Genomic DNA, 15,658 nt, shown 5'->3' with positions numbered 1-15,658 from the left:
CTACGATTGTGGGGAAATACTGCACTCTGGTTTGTTTATGTTGAGAAGCTCTGTCTCTTTATGGTGGAATGGTATGTTTGATGAGAAAAAACACTGTTGTTTTTCTTTTTACACAGTTGATTTCTTTTTACGCAGCTGATATTTAACTTAGATTTGTTCACTCTTTGAATTACCACAGAAACTTATTTGTAATTCGAATTGTTTAGTTTTGTAGCATTCCAGCCTAAGTAATCCAAATCAGCAATTATAAGTCAACATTATCCACATATGGAACAGCAATAGACCAATATCCTTATCTCTGTTTGTGTTTTTAAATGTTTGTAGTCCTCTCTGTTGTCCCCAGACTCCAGATGCATTTTCTCTGCCATGAGCGGAGAGACAGAGTGAAAGCCTAGCATACCGGAACCCCATTTACTGACACGTTAGATTGCTCTTGAGCATGCATACAAACAGCAAATGGTGAGGAATCATCCTTAGAATTTTATAAAAAATGTTTGTGATTAAACTGAGAATGATGTATTTAAGTACCACAGGTTCAAACCATATGGGCTTATCTTATATCGTATATTACAACATATAAAGAAGATATATAACATATATGAAAACATTTTTTTTCAACCAAAATAATGGTGCCGGTAAAACCTTTTCTTAAGAAGTCAATAATATTCAAATCAACACTGAGTAGTATGACATGGCTGAATATTTCTCAGTTTCATACCTGTGTGTACAAAATTTCTTGTCCTTAATGATGAAAGTGAAGCATATGAAGTGTTTTCTAAGAGAGTGGCATGCAGCAGTGTGAATGTGATGCAGTGGGTCTGGACACTGGGGCACACGTGGCCTCGTAATGCGGGGCAACAGGGGCGTCTGGCACACGGTCCGAGTCAGCACGTGGGCGAGTGAAGGAGCGTGGGTGTATCCACGGCAACTCCAGCCCGAGCTCAGCTTCTGCTGGGAGCACAACATCCGTCTGCTTTCAGCATAACCCTACATATTGTTCAACACCCACTGCCTTAACCCAGCACTCAGCAAAACATGGATGAATAAATAAATACTAAAATAAAAAAAACGAGAGAGAGGGAGTGAGTGAGTGTAAGTGGGAAAAAAAATAGTTTAAAGACATTCACACATGTTTTACTTAAGCATTCTGGCTTACATCATAAAGAATTTAGATTTGCAGTGTTTGCTTGGCTTTAAAGGCAGGCAGGCAGTCCCTTACAGTAGTGCTTCACCTCTTACCTATAAAATACTATAATAAATTATAATGTTTGTATCATACAACTGCATTGCTTTTTGGGGTATTCGTAACTGACGGTTTGTGTAGTTTGTTTCACTTCAGTTTAGCAAATTTGTCTTGTAATAGACATGTTTACTCTTTTATCAATGACTTGATTAACTGATGGATTACAGTGGTAGGATAAAATGCCTGATTTTATTTAAGTACTTAGAAACCCAGCAAGTCTTTAGTTGATTTTTATTTAGAATGAAGTTGTCAGTCAGAGTAAACATCATTTAAAAGCCCCCTCCAGTGAAAATCAAGTGTTTAACCTTGTTAATATGTCAGTGTACTGTTGATTATATGCTAGAAGTTGGCCAGGATTTTTTGTGTTACAAATCTAAGGAATCAATCCTCTCAGCTTGAGGGGCAGGGTTTAAAAGCTGCAGGTGAAGGGTGGTAACAGGGTGTGTTACATCTAAGGCATTTTTAAAGCATTAGGGAATTTTTTGTATTGGGAATAACTTCTAAATCTGTCATTGAGTTCTTAGGGGTTTAATGAATGACCAGAGGAGGACTTTAAAATACATGTTACTCAGAATAAGGCAATGTCATACATACTGAACAGAACTATGAACACCTAATCCTCTTTGAAAACTTAGCAACTATCAACAGTCTTGGCACGATTAAAAATTACTGTTCCTAAAAATAGTGTCTGTATGAATAAATTGCATAATTTTCATAGCTGTTTCGAGAATGTCTGGTTTCATATTAGGTTGTGTCTCTCTCCTCGATGAGTTTTATATAAGCATGATCAGAATCTTGGAAAGACTGATTGGCGTTTGTACGTCGTTGCCCACAACCCATATTAACATATGTTAATTCATGTAATCAGCTGTTGCAGATAACACACACATACATTCATTTTATACAAGGATAGAAACAGATACCTCAGGCAGATTTTAGGCACTCTTGGTAAAAGTACATGTTTGTGGGTCAAATAAAAAAAAATGTCATGTCCTCTAGAGAAAATACACACCAGAATATCATAATGCATCTACCCAATTGAGCCTATGGGGAAAAACCCCTAAATATGGCTTTTGTAAACCTTATTGCATATTTTAGATTTTTTAATGCTAAATATTAATTGAAAATTCATTAATTTAAACTGTACCATGCTTTATTTGAAAAGCATGACATTTTGGAGGTTATTTAATTTTTCAGTTTACTTTTTATATAATTTCATGTGCACATGCATTAGCAACGAAATTTAACAAGATACAGCTACCTCAGTCTCTTCAACAATCCTAGGTCACCTGTTGGCATATGGAGTGAAATAATCTATCAGTTCAAACTGAGTGTCAGCAGTCAGTACAACCGATAAGTATAGATTTCCATGAAGTTCAAAGTTTCAGTCTTAATTCTCTAAAGAATAAAATGATGTGATCAGTCTTGAAGAACTGGAGGGTGTGGGGGCTGTAGAGGTTATTAATTTTGAGTGGTGTTAAAGATACATTTGGTTTATTGCGGGGCATATTAAGCTATTGTAATAGTCCCTGGATGTGACCACAAGAGGGCAGGGTCAATATTTAGAGTGTCTAGTTTTTGTTTTTTTTGGGGGGGGAGGGTCTGAAATCCCAGCCATTTTTAGTCACAGCATGTCACATAGATCAGAAGAGGTTAACAAGAATGAGTTTGATGCCAGTGACAGAACTGACTAAACAGCCAATAGGCTGCTTCAACATTCATATTTGATACAAAACAGTCTCTGTATATACACATTATTGACATCACAACACATTTCAGAACGACATTATGACCATCCACTCTGGTTTTCAGTGGGTGCTGTATCTGTATGATGTAAAATGAAAAAACAAGGCAACCTTAACATTAATTAACTAATGTTAAAAAAGGACTGCTATGATAAAAGCCTGAAGAAAATATCATGTTTTTGAATGGAGGTGATAATTATGGAGCTGGTACTCAAAATTGGTTTTACCTCTTTTGTTGTAATTCCAAGTCCTAGCCAAGGCAACGTGTGGCAGGAAAAAGCTTGAGAGAAAAGACTTCAAATGTGGGCTCATGTTTTTCTGGTCAACACAAGAGCCAAAAAAACACAAAGAACAGATTAAATTATTCACGATAAATGGACTAATAACTTGTATTTAATCATTGGGTTTACACATTTACAAATTTTTGTAAAATCCACATAATGCCTACGTGGTGACTGAGGCATAATCTAACCCTACTGCCATGTTTAATGTCTGCTCAGTTCTGTGAGGATTTTATGCTCTACAACATACACACTAAACACCTGATTATATCAGTAACACTTTGTGCTCCCTGGTGACTAAAGTCTTATTTATCCCCACTGTCACAATTAACTCATGCTCTGTGCCACCAGTTCCAGGTGGAATTTACCTGCACTCTGCATCAACAATAGGATATTTATGGATATGCTGTAAACTGGATTACTGGTTTTACTGATGTTAATGACCTGTTATACAGGCTTTATAGCTGAGGTTTCATCAGAAATCTAATCATGTTTTTATTATAGGTATTAAAATGGTATTAAAACATGATATTTCTTTTGAATTATGTACTTTGTCTGGAGAACACTTAAAAAATTCTATAAATCCTTAGATTCAACAAAATGCAAGATTTGTTTAAAAGCTTAATGACCTAAATGAAACCTAAACGAAAGAGCAAAGCAGAACCGATTACTGATCCAATGAATGATCAAAGTAAATGAAAAACTACATATTTTTTATATTAATGTTAATATTAATTAACTTAGTCATGGAGTAATTTAAAATACTTATGTAAATAACATAAGTAACGTTATAAAGTTTATTTTTACAAATACACTTTTAGACCAGCTGATGATGCACCAAAGTATTTCACAACTGTCTTGTAGCAAGTACTTTATCTTAGTAGCTGTAACTTCTTTTCTCTTAGTGTAACTTAGCCTTCTTCATGCCTTTGAATGTAAGCGAGTGCTTGTCTCCATGTTTGGAATGTTGGGATACATGATTGCAGAGATGTGTAGAAGTGGATCTGGAGGCCGTGTTGAGTGAGAGGTCTGGTGCCTCCTGCTTGCTCAGCGTGGTGGGGGTCTGGTGCTCTGTAGGGTACTTCTCCCTGCTGCCCGTGGGTTAAGGTGTTCGTGTTAATAAGCTGGTGCAAATGGCTCCGGCATACATGCAAATAGTCAGGGCCCCACCTCAGATATTCTTGAACGGGCACACAATCTGTGCTGCGAAGAGCCGCAACAGCATGGCACACATGCAACATTTGGAAAATCAGCTTGATTTATTTTTACCATTCGAGAGCCAACGCCAAGCAACACAGGGGTTTTCGGCACACAATGTTTCACTCCTGCATGTTATTTATTTATTTCCCTCGTGGTATTTACGTTTTCTTTTTTTTTTTTTTTTTTGCCCGGAGATTGGGTTGGGATAGCATAGAAACCCAAGCCTGTGAAATATGAAAGGCTCTGCGTGTTGGCCAATGGTTCTTCTTGTGTGTGTGTAATAGCAAAGCCTTTATAGAGGACATCAATAACACATATGCGTATCATTCTATATTTATTTCAGAAACACATTCTGGGCACCAGCTCACTTTATTCTATGACAGTTGGCATTTTCTGGGTACAAGTGGATACAGAAATCTATCAACCACAATAATCAAAATAGAACAGCCGTCTCACCACAAGCACCATTCACCTGTTTTTAGTAGAAATAATGTTTCAGTGATATTATTATTTTTTTAAGTCTATCAGTAACATGTCTTTTCTAATCTGGTATGCAGTGACACTAGAATATCATACTGCATTGCATCAGTAATAATAAATGATTAAAAGTGTTATAAATTAATGATGTATAACATTTTGCAAAATGTTTTAAATAATTTTAACTTTCCTCTGAGCACCATGGTAAGCTATTTTCTGACTTCTTATTCTCCAGCTGTCAGCTCATGGGAGCACATTTTTTCATCTATTAATCTTTGCCATATATTTTGCAGTATCCAGGTAAATAAATGTGAGCATTCAGCCATTCGTCATACAGTACTGGTCTGTAAAAATGTCAGATGCTACTCCTGTTGCTCAAGTAATTTTTTTAAAGATATAATTCTAAGAAAGCTTAGATAAAAATAACTGAGAGTTTCCAAAACTGGAGTTGAGCAAATATAGAAAGATATATTCAGATAACGGGAATCCTCACAAACACGCACGATCATCTACAAACGTCCATCTTTGAGAAGTAAAAAAAAAACAAGCTCCACCCTTGCTTCAGATTATTTTCCCTCCTTACACTTCAACAGTGAACACTATGGGTCTAAAAAGAGATCATGCGGCCAAGAAGCCTTTACAGGGAACAGTGTTGCTGGTGTTGTTAGAACAGTGGACCTGCCACCCTAGGGCCCAGACCTCAGCCTCATTCAACATGCTTGGCATTATTTTGGTTGTGACAAACAGGAAATGCAAACAACATCTAGGACTTGGAGAAGGCATGGAGAAAATCCCTGCAAAAAATACTGAGGCTTCGGTGTCCTTTGCTGTCAATAAATTTGTTGAATGAAGGGAGAATCTCTGACTTATTCTGACAATGTTATATGATGTACTTAATGTTCACACCTGCAGATTTTTAAAGAAGTGAGATGTGTTTGATCTTGGTTCTGCTCAGTCAGAGTATTTATTTTTTTAAATATAGTGGAATTGTTTGGTACGCCTCTCGTTTTCATGGCAAGTACATATGTCAGTCTATTTTATTTTTACCTCTGGTAGAGTGCAGTGATATTTTCTATTGTGAATATACTTAGAAATGCAAAAGGAACATATCCTTACACGTTTAAGAATTGGCTTCCTAAAGAGTCTCTCTAATTTTCTGCCTATGAGTGATAAAGTTGGGGAAGATGGAAATTAATGGATTTTTGGCAATTCACTCTTTTACATATCTCACCCACGTAGCTTTCAGTCCCTGTGCACACAAGTAGCACACAACCAACCAACCACACACACACACACACACACACACACACACACACACACACACCACATCTGCCAACATGCTCCTTTACCAATTATCACCCTGTCTCATCAGCGTACCATATACACACACACGCTAACAGACGCAAACACACTCCCGTCCCTTAAAGGAGTGTGGTAATGTATACGCAGATGTGTGGTTAAATCTACAGGCTTCCACGAGCCATATGGTGGCATCAAGAAAGATGGTCGTGGCGTCTGGATGAGTGTGTTGTGGAGAGCCAGGATGGGGGGCCATGTGCTGCTGTAGCTGGAGCATTGCTGAATAGATTGGAGAATATGACATGATAAATCATATTTGTAGTGTTATTTCCACATGAGTTCCTGCACTAAACGTAAGGTTACAGTCTGCAATGGAACAAGCAACAAGCACAACACCAGAGAACCAGGGTTATGTAATTGTGTGGGTGAAACACAGCATTAAAAGCTCAACAAGTGCTTTCCTGAGTGGGGTTTGAACCCTGCTGTCTGGTGTGAATAGCGAATAACATTCAGCTAAATGGACAGTTTTAAAACACTCAGAGCTCCAAAACTACTCATTAGATACTAATCTCTAAATTACTTCAAGATGATTATTCTCACTTGAATGGAACTGCAGTCAGAAAATCTACTGTTTTTAAGGAGGTATATTTTTGTTACTGTTGGTAGCAAAAATGCATAGATCTAAAATAGAAGAAGAAAGAAAAACACTCTAAACTTTTAAACTTTAAAAGGAAGTTCAAAGAATGGGAAAAGTAGTTTTGACCGTAACTACTGGTTACACTACTGATAAAACATTCATGAAACTGATATTTTTAAGTTAGTTCAAAAACTGAAAATGCAACAAATGTCTAGCTGTGATTATATTTTTATTGGTTTAGGTATAAAAATGAAGAATTGCAGCTATGTCTTTGCCTTAGAAGCATTGTCTTAGAACTGAAAATATTTTTGCTTTTTTCACCTTACTAGCTTTGGATTATTGAACTTTTGTTGAACAGCAGTTAATTTTGCTTTTGTAAATGTTATGTTTGTTGTTATATGCTTATTTGCCTAAATTGGGTCTGTAGTTAACATACCCTGAGAGACACTTTTGAACCAAAATTTATAGCTTCTCAAATCAGGTGAGATCCAACAGCTTTATCGGACATGGCCCTTTATGTCTGTATCATGCAGCTCTACTGGAGGAGATAGAGATGGTGTAATGGAACAAATGTGCGGCTGCGTTGGTGCAGGGAACAGGCGTGCCACTGCCGGGGAGACGGCAGGGCCCCAGGCGAAAGCTGCTTCATCTGGTTCCCTGCCACCCCCCCCCCCCAACCCCGCCCCCCTTAGCCCCTTACAGCGCGTGTGTGTGCGCACAGTTAAGAGGGAAAAAGAGAATACAGGCACAAACACACACACTCACACACATACACACACACACACAGCCTTTCCTACCATTCCGCCAAGAGCAAGAAGGCTCAGTAAACTTTTCACTTGCAAATTAAGTTGGCAAGGAGAGGATAAGATGCAGCATGTGTGATGTGGCTTATACTCGTCAGCGGTTGTTTTGCATCCCTCTGTATGACGATCGTGCTGCTATCTGCAGGAGATCTCTGTACTATATATTTTCACTGAAGTGTGCTGTGGAAAAATTACATTTGGCTTCAAAAACTTTGAAGTAGCAATTTTTTGTGAGACAGACAACTCAGACCTGTACATCATTCAGTCTATACCTTTTAAGTCTTTCCTGGTTTTAGCCTGATTTCACAGTATTACTTTCTAAGTAACAAACTTTTACATCTTCCAATCCTATAATCAGTAGATACCTGCACCTCACGTCAACAGATACTGTTAAATGTAAATTAGTTTACAATTTAAATGTAAACTATTAAATTGAGGGCTGTCATAAAGACCTCTCTATATTGATGCCATAGAAGAATCATTTTGTGTATTTAACGAATATGTCAGCGTACGTTCTTTAAAGAGACAAATTTGAAAATGAGACAAATGTATTATTATATTTTATTTTGATTTAGAATATAAAACAATCATGTGAACAAACCAGAAAAACATGTAATTTTACCCAAACTTTTGCACACAGTAGTATATCTAATACATTAAATGTTTATTTTTAAATGAGTACTCATGAAATTTTCTGTTGTCTCATAGCATCTAAGATCATTTGTTGGCATAGGGGTGCACAATAGCAAATCATCTCTTTTTTCCTATGTAAATATTTATTTATCCGCACACACATACATCTTCAAAAAAGATCAGAATTCTGGTTTAAAAAAAAGGCAGTGCATCCCTGTTTTTTAAAGCAAAATATTGTGTTCAGACCATTAACTAAAGCTTAATTATGGACTATGAACTATTTTTAAGTGTAAGTTTAAACCTAGAAAACTTTACAATGTTTTAAAATTTCTAATGATATTTAGTGCTGAATCTTTTTTCTTAGCAAACTTTAGGCAAATTGTCCTGCATCCTTCCTGCCCATTTGACTGTGTCAGTGTTTTTGATTTAGTGACCTAACCCTCCTGCACTCTCTAACCTCTGAGGCCTCTTCTGTTTTCCTGACCTGCAGACTCCAAAGGACTGAAGGTGTCAAACTTATTTGCGATATGGCTTCAGTTTTGTAAATAACCTGTGTAGAGCTAGGGGGCAGCATTGGGCCTGTCCACAGCGCCTCTCTCACTCTCTCTCTCTCTCACTCTCTGCAACCCCATGTGGAGCAGCTGTCCCATGCTGCCAGGGGGTGCGTCTCTGTGGCCGGCTGGACAAGCGCTGTGCAGCGCTGGCTGTCCTGCTTCTGCTTGTGCACTCGCCACATCCCAAGGCAAGCTGTAAAATGTTACGCAGCGCATCCACACGCTCTTACACCAGCACTAGGCCCTTGTTTATGAGGCCAAAAAGTGCTCACCATGCTCCTTTAAAAGTTCCTTTGTGCAAGCTTTCACGAAAATAACAGCTGATCATGGTAAAATGGTTTAACGTGGGTTTGCTGTTGGGCAGATGGTATTGAATATATAGTTACGCACCTACACACAGCAGTCTGTTACTGAAAGAGAATTAGTTAATTAGTTCAAGAAGATGTTGAAAGTTGTGTTGTGTAAAGAAGTAAATAATGAATGAATGTTTTCCTGTTCAAAGCATTCAAATATATATTAAGAATATATAACAGTTTTCTAATGTTTAAACTGGGCTGATACTTATAACCAATTGGCACATATATTAGTTGTGAGTCTGATGTTTACTGTTTGTTTTTGGCAGATGTGAATATGTGTTCTGTACATTGCCCAAGGATATACATCTGAAAAGAAAAGGTTGATCTCTAAGTTGGAGCAGTTGCCAGATTTTGTTCAAGTTTGCCAACTTTCTTGCTTTCATCATTAATGTACATTATTTGACAGTGTAAATCCAGGCTTGTGGATGGCTGTCTGATGAGGCAGTATTCTTTTGGGAAAAAGCATGACCATTGTGGGTCAATCCATCTGGCTTTGGTCAGTCTGACTCATACCTATCAGCCTGGTTCCCATGGGAGGCGAACTGATGGCCATGTAGAGATTCATCAGTGGGCACCTATGTAAAGCTGGTTAAATATTTATCTCAATATAAATTTGAGGGGATTACAAAAATTGTGAATTTTGACATAAGAATTTGGCTTCTAACATGTTTTAAATCCATCAGAGGGTTGTGTGGCAAAATCACACCCAGTCCATATTTTAATCTCTTGTTCCTTTCTGTACCATTGTAAAGAAAATCTCAGCAAGTTTTCCTATAGTGCGCCTTTTTTTTCAACATGAGATCATTCTGAATGACCAAGAACTCCTTAGAGGTCCTGAAAAATGTATGCTGTACCTTTTTAAGGAAACTTTGCTCTTATGAAGGTGTATTCACAGCTGAGTCGTAAGCTCATCGTGAGCTTAAAGGGATGTGTGAATTAAAACTTAAGGCCAAAATGTGCTTATGCAAACAGCCACTGGCCCTGATATCTCCTCAGCTCCCTCTCTGAGCTGCCTCTGCATTCCTGTTTTCCTGCATTCTCCAACCCTGGCTCTTACCCGCTCGGGTGGAAAAGAAGCCAATTTTCATAAACACAGATGGAGCTGTACACTCAAGGATATCTTTAGATTTATGTAAATGGCATATTCTGGAGCTCTGCGTTGAAATGCAAAATTGCTAGGATGTCTCAGCTCAGCTATACATTCACAGTGACAGTATTGTTTTTATGAAAATTCTACATCTACAACAAGATTATCAAATTCACTCTACTTGCCAAGTCCATCTTTTGAGATGATTGAAAACACCGGCTGGATAGAGACTCGGAAGGCCCCATGCAGCAGTGCACACTGTACTGTCCCCTGTAACAGGTTGGGGGCGTGAGCTGTAGACCCTGTTGTGTCCACTTTAATGTGTGTGGCAGTGCCATTTCTGGCCCAGCCGCACTAGGAGGGGGCATTGTGGGGCTTAGAGGGATTGGGCCGAGCAGCTGCAGCCGGTCGGCCTCTGGCAAGCCAAGATATCCTGCACACATTCTATAGAAATGATCCTGCCTCCAAGCCTCTCTTACAGCAACCCCCACCCGAAACTGACAGTACTGCTGTCACTAGAATGACTGTGGGTGTATTACATATTTTTAAACTACTAATTGTTAACAGTAGTTAGTGCAGTGGGCCAACTGTAATGTGCACAGATGATCACTGGTTGCTAAATATACTTTTTTAAGAATATACAGTACCGTGCAACTCTTAGGCATCAAAGATAATAATATATATTTAAACTAATGCCTTCTCTGTAAGTGTGGTGCTTGTATAAAGATATACAATCATAGTATATGCAAAAAAAAAATGATGTAAAACAAGAAATATAAGATAATTATATTTTCTATACAGTAGTAGGTGTGAGTGAGTTTGAAGAACAGTTTTGTTCAGATTCTCCTTGATTTGCATGAATTTGTTAAATCAACATTATTTAAAATCATTATTTATTAACCGGTAAATCTTGGTATTGGATGATAACCTCAAATAATATGGATGAGGCGAATATGCCACGAGGAGGAAAATGTTAATCCCACACATTAACACAGAGAATATCACACTTATTGGAACAATGTTAATTGGTTTTATTTTAATGTTGTGCATTATTTGTTGTTTGTTTGTTTTTTAGCAAATAAACATTTGCCACTCAGATAAATAGCTTTTTAAATCTCATAATCACTTGTGCCTAAAACCTTTGCACAGTATTGTATATTTACTGGGTTATTGGTGGATTAGCTGAAAGTGATCCATCATATTGACATATCAACACCTAGAAATCTCACATAGAGAAGTCCAACAATTTTATGAATTATATTTTATCATTACATTTAGAACAAGGACGACACATTGGTGCAGCAGATAGTGTCGCAGTCACATAGCTCCAGGGACCTAGAAGTTGTGGGTTCAATCCCGCTCCGGGTGACTGTCCGTAAGGAGTTTGGTGTGTTCTCCCCGTGTCCGCGTGGGTTTCCTCAGAGTGCTCCATTTTCTTCCCACAGTCCAAAAACACACGTTGGTAGGTGGATTGGCGACTCAAAAGTGTCCATAGGTGTGAGTGAATGTGTGTGTGTGTGTGTGTGTGTTTCGCATTTTGAAGGACTGGCATCCCCTCCAGAGTGTGTTCCTGCCTTGTGCCCAGTGATTCCGGGTAGGCTCCGTACCCACCTTGAGCCTGAATTTGATAGGCGGTTACAGACAATGAACGAATGAATGAATTTAGCAGTACATGTTACAGTGCAGAATGAGGTTTTGCCACATGTGTACACTTAATAATATTGATGATAATGCATAAAAATGCCAGTGAGTCCAGATGCAGCAGGCAAGTGTTCCCATATACGATTGTACATTTTCATATTTAATTAATGTAATGAATTGTGCAAAGTGCCTTCCTGTGAATATTAAAACACATACTGTTTTTAAGATTAGTAATTATGATAATCTTAAGCATTCTTTACTGAGGATCTCACTCACTCGCAAAATTTGCAAAATAATAGTAAAAATACAGTCTGTTCCATTCCAAATGAATGCAGCAGATTAATATTTGGCAACATAAAATATACAAGCCTGTCTGTAGTTATTAGACCGCAAGATAAACAAAAATAAACACAAGCTCTGCATCTACACAGACGAGATGTAAATGGGAGTAGTTATGAGCCACCTCTGGTTTGTCACTGTGAATGGGCTCCTGTTGCTGTTTGTGATGTGTTTGCTCCCTGTATGAGTCTCCATGGTCTAAGTGGTACAAGCTGAGATGCATAATGCTGTATGTTTGATTCACTCATGCATGCAGGCAGTGTAATTCAGAGCCTCTCTGCTGCTTCCTATTTCACATGGGCAAGGGTAAACAGATGCTTAGCACCAAAACATCACCGAACAAAACCACACATCCTGGAGCCACAGCAAAGTGTGCACAGGCCCAGCGTGCTCCTGCTTCTGCAGCTCCAGCTTCCCTGCACAGCGACAGGCCAGCATAGCTGCAGGCCATACACACACACACGCACACACACACACAACCACATGCACGCACGCACGCACACACACAAACACACATACTCAGAGAGCAGCAGCACTCAGCATTTTACTATACAAACCAAGAGAACCCCACAGTCTCCCTCGCCACCTGTATACAACCCACATCAGCTGGAAAAGTACGCTTAGGCTTTGGGCTAGGGCTCTCCACTGTGAAATCTCTGTCTCTCTGTCTGTCTCTCGCTCTCTCTCTCTCTCTCTCTCTCTCTCTCTGGCTGTCTGTCTGTCTGTGGGATGAGCAGGTGAAATCTTCAAATACAGTCAGAAACTACACCAATGACATCGTTTTTTAAAAATCAGCTTGATCATACATAGGTTTAATTCTTGTTCTTACCTAAATAATAATTCCAAATATAACCACTCACAGTAGGGAGTCTAACTGTTAAAATATTAGTTTCCAGACCCATTTTAGAAGGCTTGTGCTCCACGGTGCTCTGAAATATTCCTAAAGTCTATTCCTAAGTCTCTGTGAAAATGACAGAGGACTTAAACATCTCAGCTTTATATCCTCTTGAAAAAGAAGGGGACACCTTAATCACTTAACTAAACATTTTTTTATAATTGCTGTCCTTCTGGTGGCCATATTGTTACAGTAAATACACATTTTATGTCACAAGTTCCACCTGAGGACAGGGATAAGATTAGATGGAGCTCTTTGAATGTTTCCATCTGTCCAGTATAAATTATTTAAGTTGTAGCAAACAGCTTAAAGCTATGAGTCTGAAGGATATGTTGCTATCAAGAAGCCATACTTTCAACACAATAACTGATTTTTCTCTGTGGATCAAAAACATTTAAACATCTGACATCTGAATTTGCGGAGTAAGGAAAGGAATGCAGTGGAATGTTAACTATCCCAGCAAATTATTCTCAAATCCAAAAGCAAGCTTCCTCAAAAGAAAAGCTGCATTTGAAACAGTGTAGGCACAGTACATACTGAAAAAATGTTAATTTATGGGAAATATTTTCCGAAGTTGTGCAAACACATCAAGTGCAAAATTGGTGTAATTATTCGTTCATTATATTTATATTTAGTTGATTTTTCTCAATAGAACTGTACATGTCCTCTACAGACAACAACATTCTGCACATTTTAATGGACATTTACTGTTTATTTGCTGGTCTTAACATACTGGAACAATTCTAAAGTTACATATCTAAAAAATCTGGGACATTTTGTAAAATGCAAAAAAAGAAAAGAATCTTAAGTATATGATTTAAAAAAATATATCTTGAAATTTTATATACAAATAAAGATTTTTTATGTTTTCACTAAACGTATTGATTGTGGTTTGTAAACAAATTTAGAATCTGATGGCAGTAACACACTCTAAAACTGCTCAAATTTGTGAGAGGATTTTATAAAAATGTTTCAATTCAGTAATGCAAAGACTTTAAGCCCTAACCATGTACAGTTTGTAATATCATGAAAAGATCAGGGAGTCATGGGAAAGCATGCATTAATGCAAAGAGGAAACCATATTTTTGGGCAGAAAAGCCTGCCCAAAACGTCTCAGACACATCTGAGACAGTGGAAACCAGTGCTGTGGTCAGACGAGTCCAGACTTCAACTTGTTTTTATTGTCTGATTTTATGTGCTAAAGATTAAAAGGATCATCCACACTCTTAGCAGTACATCTCACATAGTGTGTGTTTCAGTGCTCACAGTGATGGTGATCTGCGGATATATGAAGGTATTGTTTGTGCCCAGGCTTATGCTGGGATTCTTGAGGGATACGTACAGCCATCAAGATGACATCTTTTCCCAGGAACTCCATGTCTACTCCAGCAGGAGAGTGCCAGGCCTCATTCTACAAGAGTTACAACTGTGTGGCTTCATACACATAGTGGTTGTGTCTCATACTGAAGATGTGTAGGGCATAACAAAGAGGAGCATCAAACACTGGCCACCACACACTGTTGAGCAGTAAGCAGTACAAAAAAAAAAAAAGGGGTTTGAGTGTTCCATTTTAATTGAATTAGCTTTTTATTTTCTTCATTGAAATCACAGAAAATATTTTTCTTGTCCATTTGACTGTTAAATATTGATTGAACAAATACATTGCATACTTCATTCTTAAGTTGATTTTAAGAAAGTACCCTAATAGTGGCCTGTGCAGATCTGTTGGCACATATTATGCTTTATTTTATTCCCGTATTATAATCTTTAGGGGATGATTTAACTTGATCTATTTATTCTTAGAAATGATCAAAGGTCAATTGATTAGGGTTCTTCTAACCTTTGCATGCAATAGTATATGAGATTTTCTAAATGTATAATTTTAGGGTTTTTTGTCACTAATTTGTATCTTCTGAAGATTCTATAGAAGGGATGCGGCCCCTCAGAGAAAGAGAGAGAGAGAGAAAAGGGCTTTACAGAGGCTGAAGCTGTGCTGGCTTCAGTTAGCCTGGGAGCCAGCAGATGGTGTCCTTTCACCAGGGTCAGCGGGGAAGCAGTAAGAGGGGGAAGCGTCTGCCCCACAGCTTCCCCCTCAAACCAACTCTCTCTCTCTCTCTCTCTCTCTCTCTTTCTCTCTCGCACTCGTACCAGCAATGGGCAGAGGCAGCAGTGGCCAGGCAGGTCCAGCTCAACTCGGCCCCATGCGCTAAGCTGTATTAAAAACCTAATTAAGTTGCGTGCCAGTAAATAGGGGGAGGTTATTGGATTTGCTGCCTTAGCTGCTGGATGGCCTTCTAATTTAATCAGACCCCTGTCGCTCGTCCAGCTTCAGACAGAGCAAAAAGTGTTTGCCCCCTTTTTTTCCGAGTCTTTCTCTGGAATCAGCATCCAGTGTTCGCTTTTATGCCAGTTCTCCAAGCGTGTGTGTGTGTGTGTGTGTGTGTGTGCCTTTCTATCTCTCTGTCTGT

The 15,658-nt window shown here is 38.4% G+C and overlaps 1 protein-coding gene across 2 annotated transcripts in view; it reads left to right on the top strand.

Moving 5' to 3' along the window:
• Positions 1–15,658, top strand: part of sdccag8 (SHH signaling and ciliogenesis regulator sdccag8) — a 67,069-nt gene that overhangs the window by 43,370 nt on the left and 8,041 nt on the right. Inside the window, exon 17 of one of the 2 annotated variants that reach the window (XR_010804062.1) lies at positions 344–459. The exons of the other annotated variant lie outside the window; for it this stretch is intronic. The gene's annotated coding sequence lies outside the window, so the exon portion shown is untranslated. The remainder of the gene's footprint in view (positions 1–343; positions 460–15,658) is intronic. 2 annotated transcript variants of the gene reach the window in all.

The sequence above is a fragment of the Hoplias malabaricus genome, chromosome 8, assembly GCF_029633855.1.
Source record: "Hoplias malabaricus isolate fHopMal1 chromosome 8, fHopMal1.hap1, whole genome shotgun sequence".
Classification (NCBI taxonomy): Eukaryota; Metazoa; Chordata; class Actinopteri; order Characiformes; family Erythrinidae; genus Hoplias; species Hoplias malabaricus.
The sequence above is the reverse complement of the archived record's forward strand: the minus strand, read 5'-3'. Positions and strand labels throughout refer to the sequence as shown.